The 20,074-nt window shown below is 41.4% G+C and overlaps 1 long non-coding RNA gene across 1 annotated transcript; it reads right to left on the bottom strand.

The window, feature by feature from the left end:
- Positions 1-5,278: 5,278 nt before the first annotated feature.
- On the bottom strand, positions 5,279-19,772 carry LOC131494917 (uncharacterized). Its single transcript, XR_009253642.1, has 3 exons — positions 19,664-19,772; positions 5,507-5,595; positions 5,279-5,422 (listed from the first exon to the last, which is right to left on the bottom strand). It is a non-coding gene; the product is annotated as an uncharacterized LOC131494917 (long non-coding RNA).
- Between the last annotated feature and the right edge of the window lie 302 nt (positions 19,773-20,074).

Consider the following 20,074-nt stretch of genomic DNA (forward strand, 5'->3'; position numbering starts at 1 on the left):
ATAGGATCAGAAGTTGCTCAGTTGCTTTTCACATACCTCCCCAGTTTCACATTCCTGGTTGGCAACGGACAGTGGCAGATTCTCTTTGTATTGGGTGTAGGTTTGATTCAAACCTGGGGCTTGAAACCTACTGAAAGCTGTTAAATGTTCTCTTTCTGGCTCCTTGACTACTAGGGTCTCAGGATTTTCTCCACCGCATCATCACCCACTATCACCTTTATTGTTGAATATCTATTTGCTAACAAATGTACTAAAAAAAACCCCCTAGTTCTAAAATAAAAATATATCTATATTCTTAGTAACACTGGAAGGTAGCTGTTAATATCCTTATGCACACACGGAAATTGGGGTCAGATTGTGTGATTTGTCCTGGACCACATATCTCCTAAGTAGAGAAACACAGGTCTGAGTGCAGATCTGTCTAGTCCCAAAGCTAGAGTGTGAGCCCTTGCACCATACTCCCTCTTCCTCTCTTATGTTCTACTTCTTTCTAGCCCTATTCTAGCCACTATTTGTGGTTTCCCACCTTAGTGGGAAAGAAATGCCTTTCTTAGTGCCTAAGAAAGGCATTTCTTAAATGCCTTTGCCTTTAGGCTTCATCTTCAGAGAAGAGGAATAGGAAGGCAGACTGGGTGGGTGAAAAGAGTCAAACTTGAGAGATAGGAATCTGAATCCCGAATCTACCACTTACTAGCTGTTATTACTTAATCTTGTAGAGTCTTTGTTTCCAGATCTGTAAAAGAGAGAGAACTACCTCAGAGGATGTTGTGAGGTTTCAGAGAGACCTGCATGTCTCCTAGGACAGAGCCTGGAATAATGGTAAATGCACAAAAAGTGGGGCTGTTACTCACAAAGCCTACAGTCAGAGCTTGGAGGAGCCCCAGTTCCTTGGCACTACTCCAGTGGTGCAATTTCTCCTCATCCACTTTCCCCCTCTCTGTCAAGTTCTTCTACTCACCACCTCCTTGCCTCTGGTTCTGATGCTTTTCTATCTGAGGAACTTTTTTTTCCTTTTTTGGGTTTCCATCTCAGGCTGCTCTTCTACATTTTGTCCCATAACTGGAATGGCTTCTTAATTCCTTTTCTGCTTTGGCTTGAGTCACTCAGATGTATGGCACACACGATTGCTGACTGGCTCAAGGAATTAAAGGCAAACTTAGTTCATACTATACAGGTCACTGGCATTGATATTTTACTGTCCACAAGTCTTGGGACGTGTATATTGTGCTTTCTCTAAACTAGGGGTTCTTGGACCAGTACCATCAGCATGACATGGAAAACTGTTAGAAATGCAAATTATTGGGTTCTGCCCCAGAAACTCTGAGGGTAGCTAGCTATTTGTGTTTTAACAAGCCCTCCAGGGGATTCTGATCCACATTAATGTTTGCGAAACACTGAAGAGACCCTCCATAAATCAGGACCTTGATTGTGAACCTCTGGGCTGCCTAGCTACTCCCTTCTTAGGGCTAGGCTTAGCCTGTGGCCAGGTGTTACTTACTTGCATTAGTTTGCATATTCTGATTGAGTAACCTTGTGCCAAAGGTCTTTGATAGCTCATGTGCTGTAAGCCCTTGGTATAGATCAAATGGCTTCTTAGAGCTGAATTCTTGAGATTTATTTTATCTTATTTGAATTTAATTTAGGTTAATTTCGTCTTTTAAAAAATTATGTAGACTTTTTATTTAGCCCAATCTGTATAGCTTTCTTTTATTATATAGCTCACGTATCCATTTATCTCTTAAGGATCACCTTTATCTAGTATATTTGAGGTGTGTTATTGTTAGGGCTATTTGAAGACCAATCTTGGATGAAATCTTGTTTGAAGACTATTCCTGGATTAATAGGAATATGGGTTATATGGACTTAACAATTTATATGGATGGAGTGGACTAAAAACTGAAATAGGTTCAAGAAGAATGGGCCTCATCAGACTGTGAAATGTAAGGAAGATCATGTCTTACTTGCCTTTGAGTCCCCATCATTGAGTACCATAGCCATCAAATATTTATTGAGAGCCTACTGTCAGTAGGCATTAGGATTTGTGGCTACAGATGAAAAAGTGGATGTGGTTCCTGCCCTTAGAAAGTCTATAGTCTGTTGGTACTCAATGAATAAATCACGACTTAGTGGGAAACAGTATATCATGTGTTGTTAAATGAAACGAAGAGTGTATGAGATTTCTTGGACCCAGGAGTTAATATTGGGGAGGGAGGAATATTATTTCACCTAATGAAAGAAATTGGGCTAATGCTTTAAAATAACTTGATAACATATATGAAGCCTAGTCTTAGTGTGAGCTTCTCAGAAGTCCTTACTGTTGGCAAAGATGAAAATAAGCTGTATTACTTAGCACCTCAGAGAAGCAGAAATAATGACAGTAGCAACAGGGACAGTCACAGCCAACTTTTGTTTCATGCTCCCCATGTGCCAGGGTGCCATGTGCTATGCACCTCTGGTCCTATTAGACTTATGAACAGTGAACAGAGAAAAAAATCTGTGTTCTCCCAGCTCTGCCACTGACTTGTAGTGGGAATCTGATAAATTGCTTTGATTCTCTGGCACTCAGTGTTTTGTTTTTAAAATGAGGGGATTAGATTAGATGTTGTCTGTGACATAAGTTTAAAAGCCCACTCTTTGTGTGTATTTTGTTAACAATTAGCGGAAATACTCAGTTCGAGATGTAGGTTTAAACCTCACCCATTTTTCTTGTATATAATGCTTTTTAGCACAGTGTGCGAAGCATGGATAATCTATGAAGCTGTAGCAAGTTCTGCCCATATACTAGGGCATGGTATAGTGTCCATAGAGGATAGTTCCTTAAATAGGGCCCTGAGTTAGGAACATATATGCGTGAGGATCTATACAACTGTCCTGTCCTTTTGGACTGAATTTACCAACAAAATTTTTGCTTATAAATAACAAAGTAACGCATATTGTTATTTAAAAAGTATGTCCATGATATCACATTATTTTGCTTATTAACAACTACAGAACTTATGCTAAATTTATGAGACGTGCAACAGAATGTTACAGCGTTCTTGAGCCACCACTGTTTTACAAATTTGGCATCTGCAGGCCTCAAAAAGCTGAAATGTTTTAAATTTATTTACACCCTGCAGTTTCCTTAGGGAACTGTTTTCCATAAGCTAATGAGGCGCTGGTGCAAGGCCTCTCTGTTATTCCTGGCAGGAACACTGAGACACATCGGCCTGCTGCCCTGCTTTTTTTCCTCAGTAGTCCAGTGCAAATAATAAATATGGGAAAATACATCATCCCTTTGAATGTGGGAGCCAAGCTGCAGGGCTGCCAAGGTTAAAACAAAGCAATTGCGAGCTTGGAGTCTGTTTGTGTCCTGTACCACATGTGCCCGCATTTTAGGGACACTGAACGTGGCCTTTATCATGTCAGATTACTTATTCTGAGCACATAGTCCTTTGGAATCTACTCCATAAAATAAGCCTTTCTGAAAACGTTTTGTTTTAGTGGATTCAATGCTACCCTGAGGTCAGGGAACTTGTCTTCTCGATTATGGGTTGAATAGAATTTATCAAGCCACCTTCAGGGTGCCCGGCTCTGTGTTTTGACAGCAGCAGTGAAAAGAGGTAGCAGGGTACATGAGTTCTTTAACAAACACTGAGGGTCAGCTGGACGGTGTCAGTTTCAGGTTATGAGGGTTGCTCTTATCAAGGTCAATAACCCTCATATGTCCACCCAACTTACTGAGGAGTTCAACATGATGGAGGCCTGGATGCACCCTTGACACACAGTAGGTGCCCAATGAATCAGTGAATGAATTGAAGTCACTGCTTTGTTTCTAGTCTCCTATGAGGGCAATCTAGCTGGTATTTTAACATGGGGGTAAGTTGGTATTAATGTTGGCAAAGCCCAAAGATTAAACAAATGGCTTAGGGGTACCTGGGTGGCTCAGGTGGTTAAGAGTCTGACTTTGGCTCAGGTCATGATCTCTCGATTTGTAAGTTCAAGTGTGCATCAGGCTCTGTGCTGACATCTCGCAGCCTGGAGCCTGCTTCAGATTCTGTCTGTCTGTCTGCCTGTCTGTCTGTCTTTCTCTGCTCCTCCCCAATTTGTGCTGTCTTTCTCTCAAAATAAACATTAGGAAGAAAAATGGGTTAAATGGTCTCATGGCCTTCCTAGCCTCCAGACTCAGCCCCTAATGCATGCAGACATTCCCACCTCCAGCTGTCCTCTGATATCACCCTTGTCCAGCTTAACTCCATATGGGCAATTAAATCCTACTGATTTAATTGGACGCATTCCCCCCCACCTTCTTTTCTGCTTTATTTTCTCTGCTTGTCACTCAGAGCTGGTTGAGGTCAATATGCATGTGTTTCCTGAGTTTGGGGAGGTAGTAAAGAGAAAACAAAATTCACATGGTGGCTCATAAGAAATGAAGGTCTCTTTAATAATTAGACTTGTTTCTGTATTTGCTCTAGTTCTTAGGTAGTCTTGGGTTTTGGGGGCAGAGGATGAACCTGATGATTTTGAAAGTCCTTTTCCAGTTCTGGGACTTAACTAGAACAACATTATTGATGCTTAGGAGACCCTGGCACAACAGAGCTGATCCTCAACAAGGATATGGAGTGAGTGATGCTTTCTTGTGCCCATTCACCTCCTCCCCTGGTATCCACCCCTCTCCTCCTGCTCCCATCCCTTAACTCTTGATTGCTTTCCCCAGCTGTCTGATACATCCTTGGATTTTGCCTGTCCAAAAGCTGACTGTCCCTCAAGGTATTATTGGAGAACCAGAATCTTAGCTAATAAGGGCTCAAGGAAGTGCTAATGGAAAAAAGGTAGATCAGAAAAAGGGTGGATATGGGAGCTAAAGACTATGTTCAGGGTCATTGCAAAATAGCATGCCTGTGGCCTTTGGGTATATTTCTGGCACACTTTGGCCTCTTCTGTCTAATAAGACCTACCCTTATGTGTACTTCTCCATTGCTTTTCTGAGACCACAGATCTGAATGCTGGGAGTTTGTTTTAAAATATTTTTAATTTTAATTTTATTTTTTAACGATTTTATTTATTTTTGAGAGAGACAGTATGGCCAGGGGAGGGGCAGAGAGAGAGGGAGACACCACATCTGAGGCAGGCTCCAGGCTCCAGGTTCTGGGCCGTCAGAACAGAGCCCGACACGAGGTTCAAACTCACAGACCATGAGATCATGATCTGAGCTGAAGTCGGACGCTTAACTGACTGAACCACCCAGGCGCCCCTCTTTTTTGTTTGTTTGTTTGTTTATTTTATTTAGAGAGGGAGCAAGCACGTGAGGGCATGTGAATGGAAGAGTGGTGGGGGGGGGGGGTAGAGAAAGAGAGGGAGAGAATCCCCAGCAGGCTCGATGTTGTCAGCACAGAACTGGACGTAGGGTTCCATCTCACGAACTATGAGATCATGACCTGAGCTGAAATCAAGTCTGACGCTCACCCAACTGAGCCCCCACAAGGGTCCCGGGAGTTGTTTCAATTCTGTTATGATTGACGCTTACCTGACTGAGTCATTCCCCTGCCCATGGGTTCCGGAAGTTGTTTCATTCTGCTGTGATTGGGATTAGTTTCTTCACACAGGTATATGGGCCTGGAGAGGAAATCGGGAAGTAAGGGCGCTGTAAGATTTTTTTTTTTTTTTCTGGGGTGCTGGGTCCTTCACATATACTACCTCTATAATTGCATATTTAAGACAACCTTATGAAATGTATATTTTATCATTTTATGGACAAGGAAACCAAATTCTGAGAATTTAATTGCCTCAAATCACCTAGCAATTAGTAATTAAACCAATATGCACACCCATGCCAGTCCCCCACCCCCCCCCCCATTGTTTACTACACCATGTTACTTCATTCAGTCTGTCAGCCCTGTGAGTTGTCTGGACAATTGATTTTAATTCTTCCCTGATCTTTTCAGGGTAGACTATTTGGCTGTGTCCCTAGAACCTCTTTTCAAATGGTAGGAAAGTTAGGAGCCTGGCTGTGGGTAAGGGCTGAGTGTTCTGCACTTGGACAGAACTCCTGGCCTTGCCCTCCCACAACTTCATACTCTCCCCTTTTCCTGCTCCCAATGTAACTGAGAGAATATTAGTCTTCTGTAAATCTCCCATGTGTGGCTCTAGTAAGAGGAGCATCTTTCATGCCATGCTTTCCTTATTTGTATATATTTTTGTATATATGTCTGTATCCAGAACATAAAATCATGAGTTTGATGGAGACCTTCTGAAGCCTTTATACTCAGCATGACAGACATTTAGTAAAGATTTAATAAATGACTCCTTCAGTAAAGATTTAATAGATGATGCAGAGAGACAAAATTCTCATCACTCCTCTGTGTTTCAGGATGACACCTAGCTAATTCTTGCCTGAGCATGGGAGAAAATTCCATCCTCTGGAGGTTACTGTTTGTTAAAGCAAAGACCAATGGTGGACTGGAAGTGTCAGAGTATAGTGCTGATCAAGGTTCTCCTGAAGTTTTGTCACAGAGGAAGACTATTGACAGATTGTCCCCACTTAACTTTGTGTCTCCCCATTTAGCCTAGGTTGATAAAGTCTTAAAATGGAGACCCCTTCCAGAGGAGTTAAATCTACTGATGTTTCAGTATCATTTATTTCACTCATCTTAGTAATTATTATATTAATCATTTTTAAAAGATTAAAACTGCTTTCAGTCTACCTGAGGTGATCTCTTTGAGGGGAAATAGAACAGGGAATGGGATGGGGTACTGGCTTGGAGGACACAGAAATCCCCTGGGAAGATACCACTTTGGGGAGACCTTTTCTCCCCAGGAGGAGTACCTTGGGAAGGAGGTTGTGGGCAGCCAGAAGCAGCATGAGGTCACGTGGAGCTATGAGGAGAGAGAGTAGGAAAGGGAGGAAGAGGAAGACCGAGAACAGTGCCATTGCTCTGATAGTGAAGACAGACTTGCAAGGGAGGATTTCCTCCCATGACTGATGCCTAGACTAGAGCGAGACTTGTCAGTGAAATGACCATATTTGTCTGTGACTGTGAGTAATTGCTCTTGAAGAGGAGGTCCTCTGCTGCACATAAATGGTGCCAGCACCTAGGAGGTCTCAATGAACATAAAATTAACCTCGGTTCAAAGACACTTCAACCACATGGAACATAATTCACCAGAATTCCCAATTAACTGATCTGTTTGAGACAGTCTGCAATTAAGAGAAAGCAGCAGGAGAGAGCAAGCTGGCATCTAGGATTTATAGGGGCTGTTATAGGGACTAAGTTTTAGATCTAGCAAATTGCCTACAATGCCTGCATCTTGCTAATGAGAAATTACTTTGAGAATGAGAACTCTGGAGTCTTGCAAGATTCTCATTCACCAAAGTTAGATCTTCCAGTGAAGGTACAGCAGAAAGGTGATAAGACTGTTCTTTGAACCAACGCACCAGAACTTGCACACTCAGATGGGTTTTCCCACTAAGTCAAAGTAGTTGATGTAGGAATGTACACTACAGTTTTATCTAGGTAATCCATCCCCATAATCTTATCCGGGCCTGTGGTTCTTTCTTCTGAATATCCCTGGTGGATTCAAATTCTCTTCTGCCAGTGGGTGAGTTTGGTGAAAACCTCCCAGTGTCTATAGGTAACAAGTTTGGGGAAGAAGACAGCTGACCAAGCTCTATAAAATGATGTAATTTTGATACAAATGAATGTGTAGCTTTGACAGATGAAGTCATGGAGAGGTTTGTGGGTGTATCAATCACTGGTGCTGTGAATGCAGCCTGCTGCAGAACCCAGGGCCCCCCGCTGTGGTTCAGGAAGGGCACATTCCCAATAGAGCCCCTCCCACCCCCCCAAATCAATCCCTAGTTCTGACCCAGCACCACTGTTGTGGTGCCTGAGATAGCAGCCCAAACAGCAGTTGGCATGAGAACCTTTTCTGCGCATCTTTCAGAAGACTAATAACACAAAGGAAGGGGGTCTTAGACTGACACTGATGCCCATTCATGGCTCCTACAGGACCTGTGGGAAGGTGTTTTGTTTGCAGAGTAGTGAGAGTAATGACACATGGGCTTTGGGGTTTGCAGAACTGCATTTGAATTCTGAGACTAGGTGGCCCTTATAAGAATCATGAGAACCTGTTTTCCCATCTGTCATATGGTGATGATAACCTTAGAAAGTTATTAAAAGACTAAAAGAGAAGACAGAAAATTCCCAGCACATAGTAGGCTTTTCCTTTAGCTAACTCCCTTCTATCCATAATAGTTTTGCTCATATATGCCTTCCCTCAGGAAACCTTCTCTGATCTCTAAGTCTATAGACTGTCCATAGACACTATTCTTCTTTACTGTACCTCTTAACACACTTCAAAACATTGTTTTCTAAGCTCCACACTTCGGTTTTGAGCAGTAAGACTGTGTTTATGTATCAGAATGCCTGACGCACCGTTGATTTTCCATATTCAATATTTGTTAAATGAAGTAAATGAATAAACAGTAGATAGTATTTGTTTCAGTCCTTTGATGGAAGGAAGAGGCTTACTGGTGTGGCAGAACAAGTCTGGACATAAGATTTTTATGGGTTCAACTTGGTGCTGCAAATAATGGGGTGCTGGGAATGGTCACCCAGATGAGGCAGCTCAGCATTGTTCACTTGACTCTACTGCCTCCTTTAGTTCTGGCCACAGCTAGTTTTGAACATGATTGCCCGCTACAGACAAGTCAAGAGGGGAAATGATGTGTGTGTGTGTGTGTGTGTGTGTGTCAATTACAGGTATTGAAATACTCAATGCATGTGGTCAGTGGTTAGTTGATAGAAGGAAATCTAGATATTTTGTCTTGAGTCTTTAAAAACATGTTTTTTAAAAAAATGTTTGAGAGGGGTGAGCCGGGGAGGGACAGGGAGAGAAGGAGACAAAACTCGAAGCAGGGTCTAGGCTCTGCCCTGTCAGCACAGAGCCAGATGTGGTGCTTGAACCCATGAACTGTGAGCTCATGACCTGAGCTGGAGTTGAGCACTTACCTGACTGAGCCATCCAGGTGCCCTGAGTCTTTTTTAAATGTTTATTTTGAGAGAGAGTTCAAGCAGGGGAGGGTCAGAGAGAGAGGGAGAGAGGGAAGGAGAGAATCCCAAGTAGGCTCCATGCTGTCAATGCAGAGTCTAATGTGGGGTTCGATCTCACAAATTGAGATCATGATCTGAGCTGAAATCAAGAGTCAGACACCTAACTGACTGAGGCATCCAGGTGCTCCTCTTGAGTCTTTTTTCTAAAGGTTAATAGGTGGAGCTGTTTATTTCAGGCTTGATTCTACCCACTGGGTTGAAAGGTGTACAGTTGTTGGACTAACATGGGGTTTAAAGAATCTTGGGTTGGCCCTGGGCATGTACCAGAGATTCCAGAAATTTTGATCTGTGTTTATCAAATAGCAGTGTATGTGGGGAATGGACCTAGAGTCAAATGACCAGAGTTTATGTGACCTATCATCCTTGTGCTAGCTGATAATCTTTCTGACTGCCCAACCTGTCCCAGTTTGCTTATGTGTGAAGTGGGCCCAGGAGTACTGATTTTACAGGCTTGTTGCAAAGATGAAATTAGTGCTGTATAAGGAAAGAAGTCCTGTATCACAGTGATCTCCAGTAGTTGCATAGGCTCTGCCCAGTGAGCACGCATGGGAACAATTTCTATTGTGGCAGGTACCAAGAAATTTGGCACCCCTCTGCTGTTCTTTTCTGTGATGAAATCAGCCATCAGGCTCTGGTTGGCTTATATGTAAATAGAAAAATAATACAACCAAAGTAAACAAAAATGGGAAATTGCATTTGTATAACTTAAAAATAGTTTATTTTTTAAAAATTCAAGTCATTTGTTTTCATTCAAGCCATTTCCTCTTGGTTTGAATGGATTATTGCTTTGTCGTTAATTGCACTTTGCTTAGAGTCCTTCTCATTCTATTTCAAGACCAAATACTATTCTTTTGTTGACATAACCACTGACCTTATTAAAAGTTTGTCCAGATAAATCATGATTTTTAAGATAAGAGGGACACTAACACAAACATGGAATGCTGGTCAGCACATGGAGGCTTGGAAAAGCCAGTGCTCTACAACTGGTTAATGGGGGCACATTTTAGCCCACGGTTCTGATTTGCCTTTTTCAATCCATTTGCAGCCTTGCTGGTAAATGGGGAGGAGCTGTGAGTTTATGTATAGATTTGCAGAGTGTTACATTTTTAAGAAATTTCCAAAGCATTTTGATTCAGACAAGCTTTTTGTTGGCTGAGAAGTCATATGATGCACCCAAAATACTTATGCAGAGCGTAGTGGTGTTGAGTGCCATTTTATTCCCATGAACTAGAAGTTCAGTACAAAAGGCCAGGATTGAGAAATGCAGTCTGACATTTTATATACTTACATATATCTCACTTAGGGCCAAGCCATTCCTGAAAGTTAGTTTAAATTTTCTGGTTATCTTTAGGGAGAGACAAAAGCCTCAAAACCTAAGAGATAGAGAGGCATCTCATTTGTGGGGCTATTCAGAATTTCCATTTCTTTATTATGTGTGGATGATGGAAAGCTCTTTAATGTTAGAAGTAAATAATGGCCTTTAAGGTAGAAGCACTCAGATTAGTGCCTTTAAATATTTTTATACATTTGTAAATGCAGCCAGATTATTTGATAATGCCTGTCTCTGTCTATTATCAGAGAACACTTGGAATGCTTTTGCCCTATTTTACAAAGTTTTGTTTCATAAGAGGAAGTTGATGTTTTAAAATATGATAACAAGGTTATGAAACTTCAGTTTCAGATGTAAAGAATGGTTGTTTGTGATGAAAACAGAGCATGGCCAAAGCAGAAAGGCTTTTTATTACTACCATCCAGGTTGACCTGCTTTAAGCAACAACAGATGAGTCTTTTGGATACTAGATAAGGTGGAGTGAGTTGTAATTGTATTAGTTATCTGCCCTTGTCTTAATTCATATTTACTTATTGCAAATGTAATTGTCTTATTTATCTGCATTTTCTCAGGGTACAAGGGTGGGAATTTGGGCACCCTTCCTACAGTCTTTCCTATTGACTCCCTACATTCTAGTCTTCTATGAGCACATGACTACATCATAGACATCTAGTACAGAGCCCCATTCTGCTAGGTAGCAGAAATAAACTGACCGGTTTACGAGTAGTCCATAACTTGAGTTACCACATCCTACAGATTTTTACTTTGCAGCATCTCTTGACTCTGCCCCCTTGTTTATTTCCATTTTCTATACCACTCTGCCAGCCCGGGCTCTGATCTACCATGACTGGACCAACTGCTCGTCTGTGTAATGCAGTTCACTCTCTACTGTGCTGTCAGGTTAATTTCCTAGTATGGCACTTTATTCCTACCACTTCCCTGCCTAAAACACTGCCATAGTTCTCATTGTCTGATGAAAAAGTGCCAATTTCTCAACCTGGCTTTTAAGCTGCTTCTAATATGACTCTATCCCTGGGGGGTGGCAAATGGGGGTGGGAAATAAAAACATTTGAGAACCTTCTCAGGACACTGATGGGTTCTGTGGACATAGTGACAAGGACAGGAAGTGCCTCAGTCATCATGGATATTCTGAGGGAGACATGTTAAATAGCTTATGACAAAATTATTTATTGACGGTTGTGTGATGTGCTACAAAGGAGAAGCACCATGTTTGGAAAGTGTGTTACAGGAATGTGACGTGTCCGGAAAGGCTTGCTGAACTCTGAAAGATATCCTGAAGTATGAGCAAAAGTTAGATCAAGTGAGGTTGCGGGTGGTGGGAGTGGGGAAGGGGAGGGTGCTCACACAGGGGGAATAAGACCATTGGGAAGAAGAAGGTGCACGTGTGAGAAACTGAAAGGGGACTTTGTGGAGTAAGGAGGAAAGGGGCAAGAGGGCGCAAGAGAGGAAAGCAGGCTCCATCTACAGGGCTTGGTAGGCCTGGGAAAGATTCCGAACTTTCCTCCATGGGCAATGGGAAACTGTGTATGATGTGACTGACATAGGCAGGTCTGAGTTTTAAAAAGTTGCCTTATCTGTCATGGGAGAAAGTTCTGGAGGCAGCCCTGGGTGCATACAGAAGGAAGCTCTTGCAAAAGCCCAGGCAAGATACTACCGTTGGGGAGAAGTTAGATATGAGAAATATGTTTGAGGTGGATTGGATAGGATTTGGGAGCTGTTGGGACAGGCAGGTAAGGGAACAGCAGAATGGCTGTTGGGGTGGTGGCGACCATTCTCTAAGACAGGGAATACTGGAGGAAGATCAAATTTGGAGATAAATATTAGGACTTCGGTTCCTATTTTCTATAAGATATTCAAATAGAGATTTTTAGTAAGCACATTGAAAGGTGGTGTTGTAGTGGTTAAAAGCATGGTCTGTGGACCCTGATTGACTCTTATCAGCTGTGTGACCTTGGAAAAGTTTCTTAATCTTTCTGTGCTCCCTGGTTTCTTCATCTGTAAAATGGGGATTATAATAACAGTATCTACCTTATAAGGTTCCTTTGAGGCCCAAAGGAGTTTAGCATGCATAAAGAACTTATTCTTTAAGCCTATTTATTTTATATGTGTGAATGTGAGTGTACAAGCAGGGGGAGGGGCAGAGAGAAGGTGAGACAGAATCCCAAGCAGGCCTCACACCATCAGTGCAGAGCCTGATGCGAGGTATGAACTCACAAACTGTGAGATCATGACCTCAGCCAAAATCAAGAGTCGACTGAGCCACCCATGCATCCCAGCATGTATGAAGAACTTAGATTGGTGCCTGGCACAGAAATAGTACTATATTGATGTTGGTCACTGTTACTATTATAAAGAAGTCTGAAACTCAAAGAAATCTGGGCTGCTTCTATAAATTTGGGTCTTGTTTACAAATGGTAAGTGAAGCTGCATGTGGGATGAGGCCCTTTTGGGAGTGGGTATAGAGTAAGGAAGGAAGATGGCCTCACTCCAGGTTTTCAAGGAATCCAAGAGCAGACTGAAGATGATGAGTGAGTCACAGTGCCTGGGATGGAGTGGGATAAGAGAAACAGAAGTTTGGGAGCAAAGGAAAGACAGTACTTTGAGGAGCGGGCAAGGGGGTGTCTTTCAGCAGTGTCAAATGCTGCTAAGACTGCTTGAATGCTAAGACTGAAAAAGCCCAACTGATAGGAAGTGATTGAAAACTTTTGTAAATTTTAGGTGGCATAGTAGAGATTGAAGACAACTTGGAGAGTGGGGAAAGAGGGAGACATTAGGTGGGAACAAATTATTTGAGGAGTTTGGCTTTTCAGGGAAGAAGATGTCAGCCAGGAGTACAGGCTACCTCTGGGACAAGTGTGGGGTAGTCAATAAGGACTAGCTGTGATGTATCTAAATCCCCTTTTGCATGCAGTGGAGAGTGCTGTAACTCCCTTGGTCATGGCCTTCAGTTGGATGCAGGAACTAACCTTGGAGGTCTCCTGCATTGGCTGAGTTTTGCAGTTATGGAAGTGGCCTGTGTTGGCCAGGTTTCTGTAGGATTCAGTGGTCTTGACTTCACCAGTGGGTGACAGAAATATCTTACCACCCAGGGAAGATGACACATGAGGGATTGGGAAACATGCAGCCAGGCTCTTTCTGGAAAGTGAGCTAGAGCCTGACTCAGAAGGAAGCTGGCTTTCCCTGGCAGGCTGGGCTCAAATGCTTGTGTTGGAAAGAGCATTTTCTTCTTGTCTGATACAGATTTGGAGGAGACCCCAGATCAAAGTACCACTTTAACAAATGAATGTTCCATCACCTCAAGTGAGGAAACCTGGCAGAATAATCAGGTCCAAGTTGAAAATAGATGTTTTGTGGGAACATCTGCTTTTGGGAAAACTTTCCTCTAATGTCCCTCTCTGACTACAGAGTGTGAGCCTTTCATTGTAGCCTGCTGTGATTTGCTGACAACGGTTGGAATGTGGAGGTGAACTACCTCAGGTCATCTGGTTATGATGCCAGGCTGCTGGAGGGCTCCAGGCAGGCTGGATTCAGAACTGTGAAGTCATTGGATTTTGTAAGAGAAGGATTCACGGAGATTGATGGTACTCATTTTCCAGACTTTCTGCCCCCTGAACATTATACTTTTTGTGCAAGAAAGAAGCAAATAATAGGAAACCTAGTCAATTTACATTATGCATGGTAGTGTTGTTCTAAAAGATTCTGTAAACACTGAATTAACAAATACTGAACTGTTCCTAGAAGAAATACAGGCTTAGACTGTGAGCCTCTGGTCACATTTTCTTCAGTGGTTAGTATATAACCTTGTTTTTTGTGCGCTTCTATTTAAATATACTTTATTATATTGTTGATTCGTTAACCCTGAACTCTTGGCCACAGCACTAGAATTCATGATGGAGTGAAGCTTATCTAAGATGTACTTTCTCTGTAGTGTTTATCATAGCATAGCTTTCTTGTGCTTAGGAGGAGTAGATAGAACTTCAGTACTATGGCGCAGTTTTTAACACTGAAATCATCAAAAAGGTACAAAACAAAAATTGTGACACGAAATATACCATGAAAAAGGATACTTCTATATAGTCTGAAGTCTGAAACAAGAAGGCAGGGTGTCCTACTGTTTGACCTCAGCTGGGGACGTGTGTGTCAGGCAGCTCAAAATCTCCCCCTACTCTGTGCATGTAGGAGTGGGAAAGCAGGATGAATATTGATATTGGGGTTACAAATTGTAGTGAGTAGACGAATTCATAAATATAGAATCCATGAAAAACGAGGCTCTGTTATATATTAGCCTTTCCAATTTTCATGGATGTCTCTAATTGTATAGTTCCATAGAAATTGATTATGCTAACCATTTAACACAGCTTCTTACACTGAGATTCTGTCATTGTCCTGAGGGTTAAAAACAAATCAGTCTAAATGTCTATACATTCTGTATCTAAAATGAAGCATAGGAGATACTCAGAAACATGGAAAGACACCGAAAGGTCCATCGTTAGACTCGTCCTTCTCATGGCTGCAAAGTGGCTGTGGCAGTTCTGAACATCCTATTCAGACACAACAAAAGAGAAACTATTTTTTCCCGTGTCTTCTATTGGTAAAAAACAAACAAACCCCTCTCTGAAACATTCTGAGAGATTCCCTCTCACTTGTCATTGGCTAGGAGTATGTCACAGGCCTAACCATTTATTGGAAAGGGTAATGAAATTGAGATAATGGACTTAAACCAAACCTAATCCACTGCCTGGTGCTGGGGATGTACATCTTTCTGAAGCAACATGGCTGTTTAGAGAAGGTGATTTTGAACAAAATGGCTTGCTCAGAAGAGGAAAGTGAAATGAATTTGGGAAACAATTGTGTCTACCATATTTACTAATGAAAGAGTGTGTGCTAACATAAGAGAAAAATGTTAATCTCAAAGTAAGTTTGTGTTTTACTTTGTTAGAGTTCCTATTACTTCTAGTAGGCTGCTAGGGCAATTACACAGTACCCTTCTGGATACTTTTCCTCTGAGGGAATCTTAAGAGGTTCATTCTTTCTACAGGCACATATAAAAGAAGCTTTCATTAAAACTATTGAGGAAAAAACTGTGAGCAAGACTTTGTGAGACTTAATCTTGTTATGGTAGAATAAAGGGGAGTCGGATTCTTTGCTACTACTCCTTTTGAGAGATGGAATCTAATTGCTCACCCCTTGAGTTGGGCTGTTACTCCTGGGTTGCCTAATCAAAAAGAATGTAGACCCAGACCTCTTTGAATATTCAGTCTTGAGATACAGCTGCTATGTTATGAGGAAGTCCAAGTATCCCATGAAGAGGCCCCTGTGAAGAAGAACCAAAGTCCCAGATGACAGCCCGGGTGGAGCTCCCAGATGATAGCCAGCATCAACTTAGCACACAGGTGAGTGTATCATCTTGGAAGTCAGTCTTCCAGCTCCAGATGAACCTCCCCCGCTGAAGCTGCATGGAGCCGAGATGAACCATCTCTACTCCATGAGAGCTCTATCCTAACTAGATTTATGAGCAAGATAAATGACTGTTTTTGTTTTAAGCCACTCTAGTTTTGGGTTGTTATTAGACAATATACAACCAGAACACTTAAGAGAAAGCAAAATAGATTCAAGATACTGATAATTCTAGCTGGATGCTTCAGAAATGGATAGGCTTTTAATTAGACTCTTAATCATCCTATCTTGACTATGGTGCTCCGAAATGCTTATTGAGTGGACGAATGAATGGTCATTTCATCCTTGCTCTCTTCAGAATAGGGAATAAAAAGAAACTTTTGGCAGTTCTTTTCTAGGAATATGACTTAAAACTTCAGTCCTTTCTGTTTCTTTGGAACATCCAGAAGAATCCTAGAATCAAAGAGCTGAAAAGAGCATGTGTGATTTGTCACCCTGCCCTGGGGTTACATGGCACTTCATTCATATGCTTTCCAAGTTGGTTTTATTGCCTCTTTAACTTTTCTCTTGAAAATCTCAAATGAAGAAAAGCATCAACCTCAGTTTTGTGACCAGTGAGTCATTAATATTATTCAAGAAAGTGGAGAAAAGAAACCTATCCCTTTAATTTATAATAAAAAAGTATTTATTTATATTTTCTTAACTGTACTTCCACATTTTGTGTAGTGAAGTACACTGCATCTTTGAATGTTTTCCCAACAGATGAGAGAATTCCCTTTTTTTCCCCCAAAGAATTATTTACAGCTGTCCATAGAGCAGAGCCCAGAACCTTAGAGAATGGTGGTCTACCTCAGTGGCCAGTGGATGCCGGATCTCTCTAATGGGGACATTGCCTTGAGTGACTGGGCTTTCAGGCACCATAGAAACAAATTCTAGGGTTAAGTTTGCTTCCAGCCTGGGCATTGCTTTTGAGTGCTTGTGCTTATAGTGCATACTGTGGAGATTCCTGGATTCTTCAGATGAATCTTGTATATGGAGGACATGTTTAAGAGGAAGGTTATGACCAGTAAAGTCCTTGCTTACAAAGCTGTTTCAGTCTGTTAAATTATGTCTTCAGTTTTAATATCTGCCTCAAGGAGGCAGTTTGATACTATTGTGAATAGCTAAGAGTTGAGAAAGAGCTGGTAATTCACACAAATTGGCTCTGTGAATTTTTCTAGTTGTGCAACTCATGTTCTCCACTGAATGTGAAAAAAGAAGCTGGGGTATGTGTTTTGCTAAATTCTAAGAGCAACACCTTTGTGGGACAGAGTAAACTGGAGAATTGCCTCTTAAAGGCCAGTGTGAAAACCCCATTGCTGTAAGGCAGTGTTTTCAAAGGGCAGCCTGCAAACCATTTTTACCAGAGTTAACTAGTGTGGTGTGTGTACTATTCAAATACCTGAGCCTTACTGTAAACATAGTGCATCTGAAGGGGGCTGGGGCAGGATTCTGCTTTTCTAATTAAGCTTTTCCTGTTATTTAAAAGGTCCTGACACCTGCTGTCTCTGCAGGAAGACAACCATTTCAGAGGCATGTCTTCCTCTGTGGTTTGTGAACAACCATCTCAGAGATAAAAAGAGCTTTAGGAGACACTGAGAGATGAGTATTTCATGTTCCACTGTCCCCAAATGATTGTCAGGAAGTGGAACTTAGACTGTGGTCTTTGCGACTCCATAAGTGGTTCTGAACAGGAATCTTTAAACTCGTGATAAACCATTTTCTACTTTAGATTTCTACCATTGATGTTCTTATGCAGAAGGACCATTCAGTAGAGCTTTGGAGCATTTGTTAAAAATACATTATCAAGATCTTGCTTAACCTAACAGCGAGAAATCAAAGGGGATGGACATTTGCCTGTTTAAGAGAATACTTTGACACTTTAGAAGTTGGGGTTAGAATATTTTGTTCCTTATGATGCAATGAAAACTTTTGGTCACAAAAACATTGTATTAAATTGTTACAAAGTGGTTCCAGTAAATCACACCTCCCTGAATTGAACCTGGGCTGGTCTAATGACTTGTTGGGCCAGTAATACTTGGTGGAAGAAACATTGTACAAGTTCTGGGACAGAGTCAGCTTTAATACTCTTGTGGTTGTCATGTAAAGAAACTTAGGCTTGCCTTTTTAAGGATGAGAGGAGCTGGGGAGGAATATTCCCTGGTGGATAAATGACTATGAGCTGTCATAGGTGAGGTGCCAGAGCTGTGAGTAGAACCATCTTGGATTCTCTGGTCTCAGTTTGCCAACCGGCTGAAAATACATGAATGAACCCAGAGAACTCATGGAGCAGACAGAGACAATCTACCCAGCTGAGCCCAGCCCAAATTATAGAATTACGAACAAATAAATTTTAGGTCACCAAGTTTGGGAATGATTAGTTACATAGCACTAGGTAATTGTTAACAAACATGGTTGGAGACATGTGTCCTTTGAGTCACATGACACCTGGGCAGGCCATTTAGAAGGAACAATTATGGAAACAGCTGCAGATGATGACACTCTAGTTGGGTTGTGGATACTTACATATTTTCTCTGAGAGATTGCAGCACCATATCTTGTGCATACTTCTACTTGGCACCAATGGTATAATATTTGTTTCTCTGCCTATCCCCCTAAAATGCGAGTCCTTGTAAAAGGGGTCATATTTCAGTCATTCTGTAGCTCTAGTGCCTAACAGTGTTTACATTATAGAGGTTACTCAAGAAATGTTTGTTTAAAAAAATATTTAAAAAACCTAAATGAAGTGCTACTGTGTTATCAAGGAGTAGGAAGGAAACGGTGTACTCTTCAATGAGCCAGAACGAGTATTCTAGGGAAACCAAAAATGGCTTATTTTCTTCTTTGAGTTTCACGGTTTATATATCCTTTCTATTTCCTTTCCTGGATGCTTGGTGCTTCCTACATTAATCCTTCACTTTGTGGTAAATACTATTGCTACCTAGAAAAAGAAAATAGAACTTCATTGTTGGATTTTTCTATCCCATGATTTAATTCCATCAATTTAACTGGCTGGTATGAAAAGACAATTTCATTTATGCCTATAGTTGGGAAAATACAATGGAGCTTTAAATGTTTGTGGTGACAGTATCTTAAAAGGTCACACAATGTTGACATCAGTTTTGAAAACTGTTTTACATACATGTGAGTGTGTTTGTGGCTGCTCAGGGTATGTCTCTGAGTGTATTACTGAGAGTCTTATTCTGTTTCTCTCCCCCTGTTTCCTCTTACCCTTGTTTTTGTCTGTCTTTTGATTTTCTATCTTTATAAACACTTGTTGTCTGTCTTATTTAGCATTAAAATCAAACTGCAGCACATACTTTTCTAAATATATACCATTTGTATTTTTTACTCTTAATCTAAGAATCAAATAGAACATTTGACTGTCTTTCTTGCAACACCCCTAATTACGAGGAAGACTTATATAACTTATGTCACTGATTATTTTTCTGTGAGTAGTGGCCCTCCATATTAGAAAATATCCTCTCTATTGGAAGAGATCTGGGTTATGACACTTTTATGGGCCTGTTTCCTCTTTCCAAACATATTTAACATGAGTAAATGGGCAAAGAGGAATGAAGTCTGGCTCAAACCTACTTATAAGTGCTCAGAGTACTTCCTTGCCTCTGTTCAGAGACAGGATCCCAGCTGGAATGGAAGCCCTGTTGACAGTCAGCCTTGACATTAGTGGCCTTTTCTGAAAACCAATCAGATCGTCAGAGGTTGCTTTCCAACCTCCCTCTTGAGCTATTTAATGTTTAGAACAGAGTCTTACTACCCCTACCTGGCCCCGCCTCCACCTGGGAAAAGACAGAGTAGGAGTTACTGTGATTCTTCTGTCCATAATGAATCTGCCTGGTTTTCTGTCTCTTCTTTCTTGTGAACTCCATCAATGCAGAATTCCTGGTTCTTTCTTGGATTCCTAACTCTGAGGTCATAATTTCTAAACTCTACATGCCACACAAGTATGGTAGAGACTGCTGCTGTCCACCAAGAGTCCATTCTTTCCTTCTATCCCCAGTCTCACTAACAGTTATATGTATTTATGTAACTGAATTCATGCCAGTGGAATGTGTGTGAATATGGTATAGACCCATTTGGGCTGGCCATAACCTTCCATGTTTGTTCCTCTGTTCTTTCTCTGTTCTGCACAACTGGAATGGCAATGCCCAGGATGACCTTGGAAACATGGTGA

This window comes from Neofelis nebulosa, chromosome 14 (assembly GCF_028018385.1).
Source record: "Neofelis nebulosa isolate mNeoNeb1 chromosome 14, mNeoNeb1.pri, whole genome shotgun sequence".
In the NCBI taxonomy this organism is placed as follows: Eukaryota; Metazoa; Chordata; class Mammalia; order Carnivora; family Felidae; genus Neofelis; species Neofelis nebulosa.